The sequence below is a fragment of the Triticum dicoccoides genome, chromosome 2B (assembly GCF_002162155.2).
Source record: "Triticum dicoccoides isolate Atlit2015 ecotype Zavitan chromosome 2B, WEW_v2.0, whole genome shotgun sequence".
Taxonomy (NCBI): Eukaryota; Viridiplantae; Streptophyta; class Magnoliopsida; order Poales; family Poaceae; genus Triticum; species Triticum dicoccoides.
Genome location: NC_041383.1, coordinates 208,411,720 through 208,426,628, shown reverse-complemented (window position 1 = coordinate 208,426,628; position 14,909 = coordinate 208,411,720).

Sequence of the window (14,909 nt, the reverse complement as noted above, 5' to 3'; positions counted from 1 at the left end):
CCCGGGAAGCAGCTGGCAGAGCGACCGGCGCCTCCCGGGCAGCCTCCAGAGGCGGCGCAGGTCCTGGAGACGATCTCGCGCTCGCCTACGGTTGTAGCATGGTGCGCTTCGGGCTCTTTGGTGAAGCGATGCACATGATGGTCCATCTTGGCGGGGAGCTTGCCAATGTCGACACCAAGATTCAGGCAGAGAACCGCCGCTTGGAGGATGAGTGGCAGCGGCTGAAGGTATCCATCAACCTTGGGAAGCTCCAGCGCGACGAGGCTAAAGCGTGCGCGGCGGCCTCGCTTGCGGCTTCTCATGAAGCATGCGCCCGCACCATGGAAGAGGCTGAGGCAGCCGACCACCATCGCAAGGCGGCCAAGCAGCGGGAGCGGGATCTTCTATCTTCAATTGCAGCCTTGCAGCACGAAGTCGAGGGGCGTCATGCCTTATTGGCCTCCTCACTAGGTGAGGTGGCCCTTGCTGAGGCAGAGCTCCTAAGGCGCCATGAAGACTTGGCGCTGGATGCCGTGGAGCACAGCTTGGTGCTGGAGAGGCTGGAGGTGAGGGAGCGACAAGTCGCGGTTGCTGAGGACACCGTCACGGCTCGAGAAGCTCAGATCCAGGCGGAGGTGGAGAAGAGGGTGGCGAAGGCGTGCGCTGAACTGGGTGGAAGGCACCACCTAGAACTGGATCTACTTAGGACTGATCCTGAGGGCCGGACCTCCGTCCTGAAGACCGAGCTGGAGGCTGTGGAGCAACATGAGAGCGTTGCCCAGGGTGCCCTAATTTCCTCCACATCTGCCCTGAATGCTGCTCGTGCTGAGATAGCCTCTCTTCGGAAGCGGCAAACAGAAAACGGCAAACGGAAAAGAGAGGAGAAGATTGGGAAAGAGAGGGCGAATAAAACGGCAAGGGTGAAATGGGGGAGAGGAAAACGAGAGGCAAATGGCAAATAATGTAAATGCGGGGGAGATGAGTTTGTGATGGGTACTTGGTATGTCTTGACTTGAGCGAAGACCTCCCCGGCAACGGCGCCAGAAATCCTTCTTGCTACGTCTTGAGCTTGCGCTGGTTTTCCTCGAAGAGGAGAGGGTGATGCAGCACAGTAGCGTAAGTATTTCCCTCAGGTTTTGAGAACCAAGGTATCAATCCAGTAGGAGGATCCTCAACAAGCCCCATGAACCTACACAAACAAACAAAGAACTCGCAACCAACGCGATAAAGGGGTTGTCAATCCCTTCACGGCCAGTTGCAAAAGTGAGATCTGATAGAGATAGTATGATAAGATAAATATATTTTTGGTATTTATAATATAGATGCAGAAAATAAAGATGCAAATAAAAGTAGATTGGAAACAAATATGATAAGAGATAGACTCGGGGGCCATAGGTTTCACTAGAGGCTTCTCTCGAGAGCATAGGTTTTACGGTGGGTGAACAAATTACTGTCAAGCAATTGATAGAAAAGCGAATAATTATGACGTTATCTAGGCATGATCATGTATATAGGCATCACGTTCGCAACAAGTAGACCGACTCCTGCCTGCATCTACTACTATTACTCCACACATCGACCGCTATCCAGAATGCATCTAGAGTATTAAGTTCATAAGAACAGAGTAACGCATTAAGCAAGATGACATGATGTAGGGGGATAAACTCAAGCAATATGATATAAACCCCATCTTTGTATCCTCGATGGCAACAATATAATACGTGTCTTGCAACCCTTTCTATCACTGGGTAAGAACACCGCAAGATTGAACCCAAAGCTAAGCACTTCTCCCATGGCAAGAAAGATCAATCTAGTAGGCCAAACCAAACCGATAAGTCGAAGAGACTTGCAAAGATAACTCAATCATATAAAAGAATTCAGAGAAGATTCAATTATTATCCATAGATAAATCTGATCATAATCCCACAATTCATTGGATCTTGACAAACACACTGCAAAAAGAGATTACATCGAATAGTTCTTCACAAGAGAGGGGAAGAACATTGTATTGAGATCCAAAAAGAGAGAAGAAGCCATCTAGCTAATAACTATGGACCTGTAGGTCTGGTGGTAAACTACTCACAACTCATTGGAGGGGCAAGGATGTTGATGTAGAAACAATCAGTGGTGGATTCCCCCTCCGACAGAACACCGGCGACGGGTCCAAGATGGGATCTCGCGGATACAGAAGGTTACGGTGGTGGAAATATTTCTTCAGGTGGCTCCTCGATGTTTTCGGGGTACGTAGACTTATATAGGAGGAAGATGTACGTTAGTGGACGCTCGAGGGGCCCACGAGATAGGGGGCGCGCCCTACAGGGGGGCGTCCTCCTATCTCGTGGAGGCTCCGGTTGTTTCTTGACTTGCACTCCACGTCCTCTGGATCACATTCGTTCCAAAGATCACGCTCCCGAAGGTTTCATTCCGTTTGGACTACGTTTGATATTCCTTTTCTTCGAAACACCAAAATAGGCAAAAAAATAGCAATTCGGGCTGGGCCTCCGGTTAGTAGGTTAGTCCCAAAAATGATATAAAAGTGTAAAGTAAAGCCCATAAACATCCAAAACAGGTAATATAATAGCATGGAACAATCAAAAATTATAGATACGTTGGAGACGTATCAAGCATCCCCAAGCTTAATTCCTGCTCGTCCTCGAGTAGGTAAATGATAAAAAAAATGATGTGGAATGCTACCTAGCATAGTTCTCAATGTAATTTTCTTTATTGTGGCATGAATGTTCAGATCCAAATAATACAAAATAAAAGTTCATATTGACATAAGAAATAGTAATACTTAAAGCATACTAAGCAAAGTAATCATGTCTTCTCAAAATAACATGGCCAAAGAAAGTTATCCCTACAAAATCATATAGTCTGGCTGTTGCTCTATCTTCATCACACAAAGTATTTAATCATGCACAACCCCAATGACAAGCCAAGAAATTGTTTCATACTTTAATAATCTCAAACTTTTTCAACGTTCACGCAATACATGAGCGTGAGCCATGGACATAGAACTATATGTGGAATAGAATGGTGGTTGTGGAGAAGACAAAAAGGAGAAGATAGTCTCACATCAACTAGGCGTATCAACGGGCTATGGAGATGCCCATTAATAGATATCAATGTGAGTGAGTAGGGATTGCCATGCAATGGATGCACTAGAGCTATAAATATATGAAAGCTCAACAAAAGAGAACTAGTGGGTGTGCATCCAACTTGCTTGCTCACAAAGACCTAGGGCATTTTGAGAAAGCCCATCATCGGAATATACAAGCCAAGTTCTATAATGAAAAATTCCCACTAGTATATCAAAGTGACAAAATAAGAGACTCTCTATCATGAAGATCATGGTGCTATTTTGAAGCACAAGTGTGGAAAAAGAGATAGTAGCATTGTCCCTTCTCTCTTTCTCTCTCATTTTTTTCTTTTTCTTTTTTTTTCTTTGGCCTTCCCTTTTTTTCTTTTTGGCCTTTCTCTTTTTTTTTCCTTTTTTTCTTTTTGTAAAGTCCGAAGTCTCATCCCGACTTGTGGGGGAATGATAGTCTTCATCATCCTTTCCTCACTAGGACAATGCTCTAATAATGAAGATCATCACACTTTTATGGATTTACAACTCAAAGCTAGAACAAGGTATGACTCTATATAAATGCCTCCGACGGTGTACCGGGATATGCAATGAACCAAGAGTGACATGTATGAAAATTATGAAGGTGGCCTTGCCACAAATACAATGTCAACTACATGATCATGCAAAGAGCAATATGACAAAAGTAATGCGTGTCATATGAACGGAACGGTGGAAAGTTGCATGGCAATATATCTCGGAATGGCTATGGAAATGCCATAATAGGTAGGTATGGTGGCTGTTTTGAGGAAGGTATATGGTGGGTGTATGGTACCGGCGAAAGTTGCATGGTACAAGAGAGGCTAGCAATAATGGAAGGGTGAAAGGGTGCGTATAATCCATGGACTCAACATTAGTCAAAAGAACTCATATACTTGTTGCAAAAATTTAGCAGTCATCAAAAACCAAAGCACTATGCGCATGCTCCTAGGGGGATAGATTGGTAGGAAAAGACCATCGCTCGTCCCCGACCGCCACTCATAAGGAAGACACTCAATAAATAAAATTGTGCTCCAACTTCATCACAAAGCAGTTCACCATACGTGCATGCTACAGGAATCACAAACTTCAACACAAGCATTCTTTAAATTCATAATCACCCAACTAGCATGACTTTAAGATCACTACCTCCATATTTCAAAACAATTATCAAGCATCAAATTGATCATAGCATCCAATTCACTTTCTATGATAGTTTTTATTATACCCAACTTGGATGCTCATCATTCTAGGACCAATTTCATGACCATAGCAAATACCATGCTGTTCTAAGAGACTCTCAAAATAATATAAGTGAATCATGAGAGACTAGCAATTTCTTCAAAATTAATCCACCACCGTGCTCTAAAAGATATAAGTGAAGTACTAGAGCAAAAACTATCAAGCTCAAAAGATATAAGTGAAGCACATAGAGTATTCTATCAAATCCTAAGCAAACAGGCTTCTCCAAAAGGTGTGTTACAGCAAGGATGATTGTGGTCAACTAACAAGCAAAGACCAAACTAATACACGACGCTCCAAGCAAAACACATATCATGTGGTGAATAAAAATATAGCTCCAAGTAAAGTTACCAATGAACGAAGACGAAAGAGGGGATGCCTTCTGGGGGCATCCCCAAGCTTAGGCTTTTGGCTATCCTTGAATATCTTGGGATGCCTTGGGCATCCCCAAGCTTAGGCTCTTGCCACTCTTTATTCCATAGTCCACAAAAGCTTTACCCAAAACTTGAAAACTTCACAACACAAAACTCAACAAGAAATCTTATAAGCTCTGTTAGTGAAAGAAAACAAAACCACCACATAAGGTACTGTAATGAACTCATTATTTATTTATATTGGTGTTAAACCTACTGTATTCAAAGTTCTCTATGGTTCATAAAATATTTTACTAGCCATAGATGCATCAAAATAAGCTAACAACGCACGAAAAACAGAATCTGTCAAAAACAGAACAGTCTGTAGCAATCTGTAACTAACGCAAACTTCTGGAATCTCAAAAATCCTACCAAAATAGGAAGTCCTAAACAATGTGTTTATTGAACAGCAGCAAAAAGAATCAATGCAAAATCTCGTTCCTGTGATTTATTGAATTTTTCTCGTGAGCGCAAAGTTTCTGTTTTTCAGCAGAATCAAATCAACTCATATCATAGGTTATCCTATAGGTTCTACTTGGCACAAACACTAATTAAAAGCTAAAAACACATCTAAACAGAAATTAGAAACAAAGTTTAACACTAAACAGTAACAAAAACAAAGAACATAAAGAAAATTGGGTTGCCTCCCAACTAGCGCTATCGTTTAACGCCCCTAGCTAGGCATAAAAGCGAAGATAGATCTAAGTAGTGCCATCTTTGGCACTTGATTCATAAGTAGCTCGCATGATAGATTCATAAGGTAACTTGACTTTCTTTCTTGGAAAGTGCTCCATGCCTTTCTTTAATGGAAATTGGAATCTAATGTTCCCTTCCTTCATATCAATAATCGCGCCAATCGTTCTAAGGAAAGGTCTACCAAGAATAATAGGGAAAGAAAGATTGCAATCTATATCAAGAACGATAAAGTCAATGGGCACCAAATTTCTATTTGCAACAATAAGGACATCATTGATCCTTCCCATTGGCTTTTTAATGGTGGAATCCGCAAGGTGCAAATTTAAAGAGCAATCATCAAGATCATGGAAACCTAGAATATCACATAAAGTTTTCGGAATCATGGAAACACTAGCACCCAAATCACACAAATCAAAACACTCATAATCTTTAATTTTAAACTTTATAGTAGGTTCCCACTCATCATTAAGTTTTCTAGGTATAGAAACTTCCAAATTAAGTTTTTCATCATAAGATTGCATCAAGGCATCAACAATATGTTTGGTAAAAGCTTTATTTTGACTATAAGCATGGGGAGAATTAACAATGGATTGCAACAAGGAAATACAACCTTTTAAAGAACAATTATCATAATCAAATTCCTTGAAATCCGAGATAGTGGGTTCAATACTATTTAAAATCGTGGCCTCTTCAATCTTAATTTTACCAAAATTAGCATCAAGATCTAAAGACTCCGAATTTTTGGGACCCCTTCTAGGCAAAGTTGATTCATCATCAGTCCCATAATCATCACAATTCATATTGCAAAACATAGACCTAATAGGAGATGTATCAATAACCTTAAGATCCTCATCATTATTTTCATGGAAACTAGAAGAACACGCTTTTATAAAGCTTTCTTTCTTAGCACGCAACCTAGCAGTTCTTTCCTTACACTCATCTATGGAAATTATCATTTCTTTGAGGGGCTCATTGATATCATGCTTATGAGGAGAAGATCTAAGTTTGAGAGAATCAACATCAAGCGAAAGTCTATCAACGTTCCTAGCCAAATCATCAACTTTGAGCAATTTTTCTTCAAGCAAAGCATTAAAATTCTTTTGAGAAATCATAAATTCTTTCACACTATTCTCGAAATCAGAGGGCATATTATTAAAATTACCATAAGAGTTATTGTAGGAATTTCCATAATTATTAGAGCAATTACTAGGGAACGGTCTAGAATTAAAGTTTCCTCTGTAGGCATTGTTTCCAAAACTATTCCTACCAACAAAATTCACATCCATAGATTCATTATTATTCTCAATCAAAGTAGACAAAGGCATATCATTGGGTTCAAGAGGAGTATTTTTAGTAGAAAACAACTTCATAAGTTCATCCATCTTCCCACTCAAAACATTGATTTTTTCTATAGCATGTACTTTTTTACTAGAAGATCTTTCGGTATGCCATTGAGAATAATTAGCCATAATATTATCAAGAAGTTTTGTAGCATCTCCTACAGTGATTTCCATAAATGTGCCTCCCGCGGCTGAATCTAAGAGATTTCTAGAAGCAAAGTTCAAACCGGCATAAAAATTTTGTATGATCATCCATAAATTCAAACCATGAGTAGGGCAATTGTGAATCATCAATTTCATTCTTTCCCAAGATTGGGAAACATGATCATGATCAAGTTGTTTAAAATTCATAATATCGTTCCTAAGAGTGATGATCTTTGCACTTGTTCCAAGAATCAATGCTATTTTTAGGCAAAGACGAAAACCAAACTTTAGCACGATCTCTAAGTGAAAACGGAGATAACTTAAATTTAACAATATCATTATCCGTATCTTTCTTCTTTTGCATATCACACAAATCAACAAAATTGTTTATATGAGTAGTGGCATCTTCACTAGGAAGGCCGGCGAATTGATCTTTCATAACAAGATTCAGCAAAGCAGTATTGATTTCACAAGACTGAACATCATTAAGAGGAGCAATCAGAGTACTAAGGAAATCATTATTATTGGTATTCGAGAAATCACACAATTTGGTATTATCTTGTGCCATGGCAACAAGTAATCCAACACACAAGCAAACAGAAAACGGCAAACGAAAAAGAGAGGAGAAGATTGGGAAAGAGAGGGCGAATAAAACGGCAAGGGTGAAATGGGGGAGAGGAAAACGAGAGGCAAATGGCAAATAATGTAAATGTGGGGGAGATGAGTTTGTGATGGGTACTTGGTATGTCTTGACTTGAGCGAAAACCTCCCCGGCAACGGCGCCAGAAATCCTTCTTGCTACGTCTTGAGCTTGCGTTGGTTTTCCTCGAAGAGGAGAGGGTGATGCAGCACAGTAGCGTAAGTATTTCCCTCAGGTTTTGAGAACCAAGGTATCAATCCAGTAGGAGGATCCTCAACAAGCCCCATGAACCTACACAAACAAACAAAGAACTCGCAAGCAACGCGATAAAGGGGTTGTCAATCCCTTCACGGCCACTTGCAAAAGTGAGATCTGATAGAGATAGTATGATAAGATAAATATATTTTTGGTATTTATAATATAGATGCAGAAAATAAAGATGCAAATAAAAGTAGATTGGAAACAAATATGATAAGAGATAGACCCGGGGGCCATTAGTTTCACTAGAGGCTTCTCTCGAGAGCATAAGTTTTACGGTGGGTGAACAAATTACTGTCAAGCAATTGATAGAAAAGCGAATAATTATGACGTTATCTAGGCATGATCATGTATATAGGCATCACGTCCGCAACAAGTAGACCGACTCCTGCCTGCATCTACTACTATTACTCCAGACATCGACCGCTATCCAGCATGCATCTAGAGTATTAAGTTCATAAGAACAGAGTAACGCATTAAGCAAGATGACATGATGTAGGGGGATAAACTCAAGCAATATGATATAAACCCCATCTTTTTATCCTCGATGGCAACAATACAATACGTGTCTTGCAACCCTTTTTGTCACTGGGTAAGAACAACGCAAGATTGAACCCAAAGCTAAGCACTTCTCCCATGGCAAGAAAGATCAACCTAGTAGGCCAAACCAAACCGATAATTTGAAGAGACTTGCAAAGATAACTCAATCATATAAAAGAATTCAGAGAAGATTCAATTATTATCCATAGATAAATCTGATCATAAACCCACAATTCATCGGATCTTGACAAACACACCGCAAGAAGAGATTACATCGAATAGTTCTTCACAAGAGATGGGAAGAACATTGTATTGAGATCCAAAAAGAGAGAAGAAGCCATCTAGCTAATAACTATGGACCCGTAGGTCTGTGGTAAACTACTCACAACTCATTGGAGGGGCAAGGATGTTGATGTAGTAGCCCTCCATGGTGGATTACCCCTCCGACAGGACGCCGGCGACAGCTCCAAGATGGGATCTCGCGGATACAGAAGGTTACGGTGGAGGAAATATTTCTTCAGGTGGCTCCTCGTTGTTTTCAGGGTACGTAGACTTATATAGGAGGAAGAAGTACGTCGGTGGACGCCCGAGAGGCCCACGAGACAGGGGCGCGCCCTACAGGGGGGGCGCGCCCTCCTATCTCGTGGAGGCTCTGGTTGTTTCTTGACTTGCACTCCACGTCCTCTGGATCACGTTCGTTCCAAAAATCACGCTCCCGAAGGTTTCATTCCGTTTGGACTCCATTTGATATTCCTTTTCTTCGAAATACTGAAATAGGCAAAAAAACAGTAATACGGGTTGGGCCTCCGGTTAGTAGGTTAGTCCCAAAAATGATAATAATGTATAAAATAAAGCCCATAAACGTCCAAAACAGGTAATACCATAGCATGAAACAATCAAAAATTATAGATACATTGGAGACGTATCAGCCCCCACCACCGCCTGCGACGTGGGCACGGTGCAGAATGGCGCCGGCCCCCTGCACGCCGCGTCTAGCAACTCGACGACTCATTCCAGCAGGGTGTCACGGCCGCTCTCCAGCAGCCTGCACTGCAAGAGCTCCTGAGCCACGATGACTGCTGCCCTCATGTTTTTTTGCTCCCTACGCGAATGCGGGGCGGTTGTTGCAGTGTAGTTTGCAGATCACGCGGTCGCGCGGCTCCGGCGCGGCGCCAGTGGAGAGGGTTGCGCCGCACGCCCCCCATGGTCGGTTGCCCCCGGTGAAACGCGGGCCGCGAGCAGGGCAAATTGGAGGTCTTCCTCGTGGGTGGGTGCTGTCGAGGAGGTCTGTACAACCCAGTGCTCGACGTGCGCCCTCGGGGTGTCATCCATGGTGTTGGTGGAGTAGCGGAGGACTGGTCGATGGAAGAGAAGATCCGACGCACCCCTACCTGGCATGCCAAATGTCGGATTTCGGGATCCAGTAACCTGTGAAAGGTTCGAACTCTGGGGTGCGTGCAGAGATCTCAACCTGCCCAGCCTGCCTACTCGTGATCTCACTAGGCCTAACGTGTCGAGCTCAAAGAGACATAGAGACACAAAGATTTATACTGGTTCAGGCCACCATTCTGGTGTAATACCCTACTCCAGTGTGGTGTGGTGGATTGCCTCAAGGGGCTATGGATGAACAAGTACAGAGGATGAACAAGCCTCCGGAGGAGAGATGTTCTTGAGCTAATATGGTGGTTTTGGTCTGAATGGATCCGTCCCCTTTCTATGGTGGTGGCTAGGTCCTATTTATAGTGGCTTTGGTCCTCTTCCCAAATATGAGTGGGAAGGGATCCCACAAAGGCGGTATTTAAAAGGAGACAAGTAGTACAGTCTATCCTGACGAAAGTAGTCTTCGCCTGCGAAAAGCCTCTGGTGGTGAAGCTGCGGTGGGATCACTGATGACCTCTGTCCTGCCGTCCTGGCGGTCTTGGTCTTGTTGCACCGAAATGGTAACCTTTGGCTAATTCCTCGAGGCTCCGCGCCTGCGGCTTGCCTCCCTTGCACCGAAGAGGAAACCTGCGCTCTACACCCGCCTGGCGCCCGTCCGGCCTTGGTCGTCATGGCTCACGTCAGCTGAGACTCGTGAGGTATCTTGCATAGAACTCTTTGCCTCCCTCAGGAGCCCTCCTGAGGAGGCTGCTTCCTTCGGGGGTCTAGGCATCGTCCTCCTCGCGAGCCTTAGGCCCTCGCGAGGGTCTTGTAGTGTTGGTGCTGAAGTTGGGCCGTACCAGGCCGTCGATGGAGCCACGTGGTGGGCCGCGGGCAGGCAGGGCTGGATACCCCCATATCCAGGACGCCGACAGGTGCAATAATCGCAAACGATGCTATGAAAAAACCATCAAAAAAATGTACAAAACGTTTGCAATGGCGGACACATCAAACATGGTTCAAATTTTAGTTATGTGTGCGATGTTGGGCATACGGTTCATCCAGCAGAACTATTTGCGATGAGGAAGAACAACAGAAACGGGCAGCCATATCAATGTGTGTGCGATATACGGCATGCAGTTCTCTCCGATGAACTGTGTGCTATTAGGGAATGCTAAAGAAACGGTCAGCCAGATCAAGTTGTCTGTGATATACGACATACGGTTCACTCGAACAAACTATTTTCGATTAGGCAAGAGAACGGAAACGGTTCATCTTAACAGGATGTGTGTGATATACGGAATTTGCGATCAGCCAAAAGAACACAAACGATTCGTGTAAACTGGATGTGTGTGATACGCAGCAAATAGCCCACTCGGATGAACTGTTTGGGATGAGAAATTATAACACAGACGGTTACTATAGTAAGTTCGTGTGTGATTATGTTCGTACAAAAAACTTTGAAAAATGCAAACTAGTTGCTTGCGGTGGCTAGGAGTATCACACACGATGTGTCTGCGAGTACTCGTGTGAGATGATTAGTAAGTTACACATAATGAACGGCCGCAAGGGTGATATGCTGATCATGGAGTCCGAGAAGACCATCGTCGGAAAGCCGCTGGCTCAGCTTTTTAGCCTATATTTTATTATAATTGTATGCATAAGTAGGTCGTGAGTGTTTTGTGCCTTGCCGCATGTGGCATTTTAAATTATCCTGAATATGTAAGACAATTATTAACCATTGCCATTGTAAATTTGTCTCAACGGCGAGAAGAGCGCGTGCAGGGATGCCATGGACCCGCAAAAAAAAGAAAAAACAGGGACACCACGGCGAGCAACCACGTGGTCAACCTTCTGGCACCCCGTGGGAGACGTGACAGCGCATCCACATGACACGATGGTGATATCATGACCGTGTGTGATAGTGGTCAGACACGTACACGTACATTCAAGAACAAGGGCCCATGTTTTGGGCTTCCGATGCGTGGCATACGGTTGATCCAAAAGAACTATTTGCGATAAGACAAAACAACAAAAATGGGGTTTTGTGGGCCCAAAACCATCAATAAATCTTGATTTTGTTTCTCCTCACATTGCAGATTACAACGCACTAAGTAATTGCAAATCTGTTCACACAAATCAAACTAATATGTGTTCACACTGATCAAACTAATATGTGTTTACACTTAGCATCGGGCTATAAAAACTACCCACTCGAAAATTACTTCACAGTTCCTCTCCTCATCACCTACAAAACTGGTCTTTCCTGTCAAGTCGTTCCGCCATGACTGGTAGTAGGAGTTTTGGGTGGGCATATAACTAGGCAGCAAAGAACAAGGCCGTAGAGGCACTAGAGAGGTCCCACCACGAAGCGGCAGCCGCAGCAGAGATGTCCCGGTACGCCGCGGAGCCCTCGAATGAGCTCTCACGGGCACGCGAGGGCTCTCACAAGCACACTCGCCGCGTCGGCGATCGCAATGAGCTGACATTGCTGAAGTCCTTGGCTATGGACAACGACATTCTTGCTAGCCTCATTAAGCAGCAGGAGCTGGTGATGGCTTGATGAAGTTGCTCGAGATCAGCGATGCCTCAGTTGACAAGGTGATCGGCCTCATCGAGCAACTCATGGGTGACAATGTGAAGCTCCTCAAGGCGCTCACCGACAAGGAGGAGGAGGACGCCGGCTGGAAGATGTTGCATGAGCAGAGCAGTGCCTCGGGGATGATGCTGATAGCCGTCATCGAGGAACTGATGGGTGACTTGAGGATGATCCGGGTCAAGCGCGAGCAGGAGGTGGAGGAACCGGTGGCTGCTTTCAAGCAAAGCCGTGAGGAAATGAGGAAGAGCTGGAGGATGTCATCGCCTGGTGATCCATCAAAGAGTAGATACAATAGCGATCTAGATCGTTGTTGAAAGCACAAGTGCTCCCTGGGTGATTTTGGTAATTCATGACAGCATATCTCTTGTTGGACTAACTCTTTTTTCTAGTATATTTTAGATAAGTTCAACAGTGGAGTGGCATGGACAAGAGGATGTGAAACCCCTTCAAGATGCTAAGGACAAATGATTGGTTCAAGCTCAATGCTCAGGACTCTACATTTTCCATTTTAGTGATCCAAGATCACATTGAGTCTATAGGAAAGCCAATACTATTAAAAGGGGATGAGGTGTTGCTTAATGGCTTGCTTGCTCAAAATGATTAGTTATATGCTCCAAAGCCCTCAACCACTTTCTCATATCCACATATGTCCCAAACCTAAAGTCAAACTCGGCCCCACCGGTTTGATCTATCCGGCGCCACCGGGTTCATTTGACATAGCCACTGCCAGAAACCCTAGTCTTTTCGGTCTCACCAATAGGGATCTCGGTCTCACCGAGATGGGATTACAAACTCTTTGTTTCCCTTCGTAACATTTTGGTCCAACCAAAATACGCGGTCGGTCCCACCGAGTCTGCAATGCAAACTCTCTATTTCCTTTTCATAACGCTTGGTCCCACCGAGACGAGTGAATCGGTCCCACCGAGTTTGCCTGACCAACTCTCTGGTTTGCTTATTACCAAAGTCGTTCGAACTGAGTTTGAGTAATCGGTCCAACCGAAATTACGTTATGCCCTAACCCTAATGATATCGGTCCTACCGAGATGATGTCGGTCCCACCAAAATTGTCTAAAGGTCACATATGAACTGAATCGGCCAGACCGAGATTTTTGATCCGGTCCAACCGAGTTTGGTGTAATGTGTGTAACGGTTAGATTTCATGTGGAGGCTATATATACCCCTCCACCCTCTGCTCATTTGTGAGGAAAGCCATCAGATTATGCCTACACTTCCACTATCCATTTTCTGAGAGAGCCACCTACTCATGTGTTGAGACCAATATATTCCATTCCTACCATATGAATCTTGATCTCTAGCCTTCCCCAAGTTGCTTTCCACTCAAATCAGCTTTCCACAAAATCCTATCCTATGAGAGTGAGTTGAGTGTTGGGGAGACTATCATTTGAAGCACAAGAGCAATGAGTTCATCAACAACACACCATCCATTACCTTTTGGAGTGTGGTGTCTCCTAGATTGGTTAGGTGTCACTTGGGAGCCTCCGACAAGATTATGGAGTTGAACCAAGGAGTTTGTAAGGGCAAGGAGATCGCCTACTTCGTGAAGATCTACCCTAGTGAGGCAAGTCCTTCATGGGCGATGGCCATGGTGGGATAGACAAGGTTGCTTCTTCGTGGACCCTTCGTGGGTGGAGCCCTCCGTGGACTCATGCAGCCGTTACCCTTCGTGGGTTGAAGTCTCCATCAACATGTATGTACGATAGCACCACCTATCGGAACCACGCCAAAAACATCCGTGTCTCCAATTGCGTTTGCACACTCCAATCCCATCCCTTTACTTTCTTTCAAGTTGCATGCTTTACTTTCCGCTGCTCATATACTCTTTGCATGCTTGCTTGATTTGTATTGTGAATGGTTAAACTTATGCTTAAACTCTACCTAAACTTGAAAAACTTAAAAACTGCCAACTTTGTGTGTTGAGTGTCTATTCACCCCCCTCTAGACCCCTCTTCTCGATCCTTTCAATTGGTATCAGTGCAAGGTCTCCATTGCCTTGGTTTAAACACCATTGGAGGAAGATGGATGAGTCTACTTTGGGGAGTCTTAGAAATGGAGTGCCTATACTTGATGGAGAGTAGTTTCATGAGTGAAAAAAATGAGATGCTTTTGATTTTCAATGAACATCATTTGGACAAGTACATTACTAGCCCTTGTGCACCACATGTTGATCCTATGCATCCTACCCTTGATGATTCCATTGACGATTCACAATCTTAGAACTGTTAATCTTATCACTAGAGGTTTGCCTAGAAACTTGATTGGTTGCTTGCCTACTCTTGAATGTGCCTACACCATATGGAAATTTCTTGAGGAATGATTCCCAAATTATTCCTTGCAAAATCTAGATGAAATTCTCCATAAGTCTATTGCCTTGAGTAAGATGAATTCCAATGATCCTAAGTTTGGTGATTGTCTATTTGAGCTTACAAATCTTATGCATGCCAAAGGAGAGGTTGGAATCATTAGTGATATTATTTTTGAAGCTATTAGAATTCATAAAGATGACTATTGTCAAAATCATTTGTCTAACGATTCACCCTCTCTAGGAATTGATCCACCACATGATGATTTTGAA